The sequence below is a fragment of the Apium graveolens genome, unplaced genomic scaffold, assembly GCF_009905375.1.
Source record: "Apium graveolens cultivar Ventura unplaced genomic scaffold, ASM990537v1 ctg6717, whole genome shotgun sequence".
Lineage (NCBI taxonomy): Eukaryota > Viridiplantae > Streptophyta > Magnoliopsida > Apiales > Apiaceae > Apium > Apium graveolens.
Window position 1 is genome coordinate 19,432 of NW_027419721.1, and position 5,593 is coordinate 25,024.

The window sequence follows — 5,593 nt, forward strand, 5'->3', positions numbered from 1 at the left end:
TCCTTCAACTACTACCCCTAACTTAAAATATTCACTGTCCTCAGTGAATGTAATAGTAAGGAATTCAGGCATACCTAATCAGAATCAGGCTCCTCACCCTCAACGGGTGGAGTGTCAGGTGTTTCCGGAGGTGGATACACGGGATCCTCACCAAAAACTGGCCACTGGATGTCAACACCGGTGGCTCGAAAAGCTGTCCCCAATGCCTGGGTGAGATCACGTACAAACCTGCTGTGGATGTCATGCATCGCATCCATCCTCCTAGCCAGATGCCTGTACTGCGTCATGCTCATGCCAGCTCCTATATCAGCTCCTTCCTCCTCCTCATGTGCCTGCTGCAACGACCCTGCCTTATCTCCTAGCTGGGATCTCCATGCAGTCCTGCTCTCCTGAGTGGCCCCATCAGCTGGCCTCCCACCAGGTAGGTGGTCAAAAGTATAACCAAGCCCCTTCAGATCGGGCTTGCCTCCATCCCATTCTTGCATCGTAGCCAAAGTAGTGCTGTCAGTAGGAGCACTCGGGATCTGCAACTGCTCATGTGTGGGCCAATGAACATCAACTGCCACGCACAGCTTCAACACAACGGACGCATACGGAATAGACCCCGTGGTACTCCCCCTCAAGAACTTCAGGATGCCCTGATAAATCACCATCCCCAGATCCATATAATCGCCCTGAAGAATCCCCCATAACAGCCGTGCACGCTCCACATTAATCTCATGCACATGCGAAGATGGCATGATGTTAGCACAAATAAACGCATTCCATGCACGGGCAAACCTGTTCATGCTAGAAGCCGGGAATGTAGAATACTCGATCGTACCCCTCTTAATCTTCCAGTGAGTGTCGGGCTAGCACAGCTTAGCAATAATAAGATCCAGATCAAAGTCCTCTGGAGTCTTATCATTCCACATGTCTTGCCCGATCTTCCTCGCGGGCTGCTCAATCACCGTCCTAATAGCCTCTGCACTGTACTCCACAGTCCTCTCTCGAACAACCGTGAAGCCATTCTTCGCAGCCTTCGCATTCGCATAGAACTCACAAACAACACTCATGGGCACCGTAGTGGGTGCCTCGCAAAAAGGAACCCAACCCATCAGAATCATCTCCAATAGCTTACCATCCTTCCCTGATGGCTAAAACCCTCTCTCCTTGATGATCGGCTTCGAGAGAAGCCTCGTATACTCTAATTCAGCCTCGGGAGTAGAGAACCTCAGCCTCGGGAGTAGAGAACCTCAGCCTTACACCACCCATACTTAAAGAATCGGTGCTGCTGCTGCTTACTTGTATTCTTTGTCTCTTGGGTGCCATTGGAATTGAGTAGAGAGAATAAGAGTTGTGTTTGAGAGAGAATTTGTGAAGTGGTGAAGAAGTTTGTATATGAGGTGTATATATATATAGGTGGTGAAAAGAGAATTATATATGGAATAGAAGTGGGATTTGATTATGGGAATAATGGGAGTAATGGGTTTAATTTGGAGAGGGGAATTTGGGATGTGGGGGAGTAAAATTCGGTTGGGAATTGATTTCTTAGAAAAAATCCTGATTTTCCCCCTTAAATCTGCCTTTTATTTTTCTGAGTCGGAACCTCGGCGTGGCCACGCGCTAGGACAGCGCAGGCGCACGCTACTTCTGCCAAACCGGCACGGCCACACGCTGGAACAGCGCAGGCGCGCCGTTTTTTTGTGTTTTCAGCACGGCCGCGCGCTAGGACAGCGCCGGCGCACCAGGCTTCTATAGTCAGTCCTGAATTTTTTTCGTTTTTTGATTTTTTTGTGATTTTCTCTTTTCTTCTTGCTTCCTCTACTTACTAATGTACAACAAACTTGGGTTGCCTCCCAAGAAGCGCTTGCTTTACATCGTTAGCTTGAAGTAGAACTTGAGATCAAACGGACAATAAAACGGCACTAACCACCTCACGGTTTTCCGTGTCACCATAATAATGCTTCAACCTCTGACCATTTACCTTGAATGCTTGGCCCAGATCATTCTCAAAACTAAAAATTAACTCTGCAGTCCCCGGCAGCGGTGCCAAAAACTTGTTAGTCGCTAAACACACGCTTATAATTCACGCAAGTATACGTGTTCGCAAGTTGTATAAGATATAAATCAAATTCGTTCCCACATAGACTGGATTTGGTTAACTAATTAATTTATGCACTTAAGCAACAATGTATGGTTATTATTCAATGCTAAGACGATAACAAATTGTGGTTGTTTATAACTAAGAATTAACTAACAATTATAACTAAGAGAATAAAGAAGGTATCATATTATATGAGACAAATATCGGATTCTAACTTTATTAAATATTTCATTCAATAGCCTTATGTCTATAGAACAATAACCTTAGCATTCAATAGCCTTGACCGGCGCGGGCGCGCCGTGCCTCTGGAAAAAACTTCAGATTTCTGATTTTCTTTGCTGCTTCGAGTCGGCTTTCCAGGAGCTTTTATTCCAACACCACCTTGACACCAAATTAGCACCAAAATAATGCTAATTCACCTGATTACCTAGATAATGCCTGAAATGCAAAAACACTAGAAAACACGGTAAAACACTTAACAAATTGAGTACAAACGCATTAATTCAAAGCTTAATAGAGCATTATAAAGTGTCATAAATGCCATTCAATGCTGCCGGGGTCTCGGTGTTGTTAATTTTTAGTTTATGTGCTTGTCATCAGTGGTCGTTAAAGTTCAATGACTCGGACTCTTTTACTCTCACGGTTTACTTGTTGTGTTTAAGATACTCATTACAATGGGAGATCTAGCAGTACGAACGAAAACCTTGATGGATTTTTCTCAACCCAAGATTAATGACATTCAATCTAGCATTGTCAGCCCAGCTATCACAGCTAATACCTTTGAGATCAAGCCTGGCATAATTCAGATGATACATAATTCAGTTCAGTTTGGGGGTGCTCCAACGGAAGATCCCAATACGCACATTAGGGATTTCATAGAGATCTGCGACACCTTCAGTTTCAATGGTGTTTCTGAAGATGCTATAAAGCTGAGGCATTTCCCATTATCTTCGAGGGATAAAGCTGAGTGATGATTACATTCTCTACCAGCAGGTTCTATCACCACTTGGGAGGATCTTGCTCAGAAGTTTCTTACTAAATTCTTCCCTATGGCGAAGACAGTTGCAATCAGAAATGCTTTTACTCAATTTGCGCAGCAATCAGGAGAATCTCTTTATAAAGCTTGAGAGCGCTACAAGAAGATGCTTAGGAATTGTCCTCATCATGGAATGCCTGATTGGATGATCATCAATTGTTTTTATAATGGTTTGGGAGCACAATACAGACCCATGCTCGATGCAGCATCAGGTGGAGCCTTATGGGCTAAGAGCTAAGATGAAGTTTATGATCTAATTGAACTGATGGCTTCTAATGAATATCAGTATCTAACTCAGAGATTGCCATAGGGCAAGGTAGCAGGAGTTTTTGAAGTGGATACAGCTACGGCTATCACTGATCAACTAAAGGCATTGTCTATGAAGATCGATTCTCTGGCTAACTATGGTGTTAATCAGATAAACAGAGTTTGTGAGCTGTGTGCAGGTTCGCATGCGATGGAGCAATGCGCTATATCTAGTGAATCAGTTCAGTTTGTGAGCAACTTTCAGAGATCACAGCATCCAGTTCCAAACACTTATCATCCTGACAACTGGAATTATCCTAACTTCAGCTGGAGCAATAATCAGAATGCAATGCAACATTCGTTCCAGCAGTTTAGAAATAAGCAATTCAACCCTCCTGGTTTTCAACAACAGTATGCACCAAGACAACAACTCCAACAATAACCGCATGGAAGTACAGGTCAATATTCGAATGAAAAATCTGAATTGGAGGAGTTGAGGCTTATGTACAAAAATCAGGCTCTTATATGCCAAAGCCAGGCTATTTCTATCAAGACTCTGGATGACCAAATAGGGCAAATTGCTAACACCTTATTGAATCGACCACCAGGAACGCTTCCTAGTGATACAGAAGCCAGTCCAGGCAAGAGGGAAGTTGAAGAATAGGTGAACTCCATCACCTTGAGGTCTAGAAAGGTCACAAGCCCCAAAATTCAGCAAGACGAAGAGCCTGAAAAATGTCAAGTTTCAGAAAATGAAGTTGTGGCTGAAGAAGAAGTGCTGAAGGATGCCGAGGTGGAAACAAGGAAGAAAGTTATTATCAACACTCCTCCTGAGGGTAATACAGGGGAAAAACAGTTCTATCCTCCACCTTCTTTTCCTAAAAGGTTGCAAAAGCAGAAGTTGGATAAGCAATTTGCTAAGTTTTTGGAAGTTTTCAAGAAACTTCACATCAACATACCTTTCGCTGAAGCTTTTGAATAGATGCCTAGCTATGCGAGGTTTATGAAAGGTATTCTCTCTCGGAAAGTAAAGCTCGATGAATGAGAGACCGTTGCTCTTACAAAGGAATATAGTGCTGTGCTGCAACAGAAGTTGCCTCCGAAGTTTAAAAATTCTAGAAGCTTCATTATTCCTTGCACCATCGGGAACTTGTCTTTTGACAAGTGTTTATGTGATTTGGGAGCTAGCATCAATCTGATGCCCTTGTCTATCTTTAAGAAGCTTGGTCTACCTGATCCGAAGCCGATATATATGTCCTTGCAGTTGGCCGATCGTTCTATTACATATCCACGAGGTATTGTGGAGGATGTGTTGGTCAAGGTGGATAAACTCATCTTCCCTGCTGACTTTGTAATTCTTGATTTTGAGGAAGATAAGAAGATTCCCATTATCTTGGGAAGACCATTCTTGGCTACAGGCCGAACTATGATTGATGTGCAAAAAGGAGAGCTTACAATGAAGGTTCAAGATCAGAAGGTCACTTTTAATGTGTTCAAGGCAATAAAGTTACCCATGGATAAAATGTTAGTGTTTGTGCCCTAGAGACAACACTATTATGTTTATATTATGAAACATTTGGATTATTAATTATGTTTATATGGATTATTCTTTAGTAATTTATTATATCTTTATTTTCTGTGATAAGATGTTAGATTAGTAAATGTCCTTAGAATATGATATGTAAATCTATATCTCTAAGTACGTGACTTAGAAATGAGATTATGAGAATAATATTGATATTCTTAAAGGTCCCTAGTCAAGTAATATTGATAAGGGACGATAATAAGTACATTGAGACTAGTGTGTTTGTTGGCTGATGATCACATCTCATTGATCATAGGTATGGTGATACTAAAGTTAAAACACAGGCACATGTATTAAATACATGGTGCTGGATTGACCCGTTGTGAGATACTACATGTTTAAAGTGTCATAAGTTAATCTCACAGTTATAATGATGTATTGGTCCTTTGACTTGAAATCATTATATTTCTATACGATAATTAATATACTTTGATACTATTGAAAGTTATCCTTGACCGGGTAATAATAAAAGTAGACATTGGGTACATTATGAATCGTATGAGAAATATGAATGATCTAGATGGAATTTAGCCCTCCTTTATTAAAGGAGTGATATTATTGGCCTCTTGATTGAGTAAGACTATAAAATGCATGGCCGTGCTCAAATACTGATTTGTTTAATAGTTTACTCATTGATCAA

At 41.5% G+C, this 5,593-nt stretch overlaps 1 non-coding gene across 1 annotated transcript; it reads right to left on the reverse strand.

Annotated features, from left to right (window-relative positions):
* Positions 1 to 3,150: 3,150 nt before the first annotated feature.
* Positions 3,151 to 3,257, reverse strand: LOC141703544 (small nucleolar RNA R71). Its single transcript, XR_012567594.1, has one exon. It is a non-coding gene; the product is annotated as a small nucleolar RNA R71 (small nucleolar RNA).
* Positions 3,258 to 5,593: the final 2,336 nt, after the last annotated feature.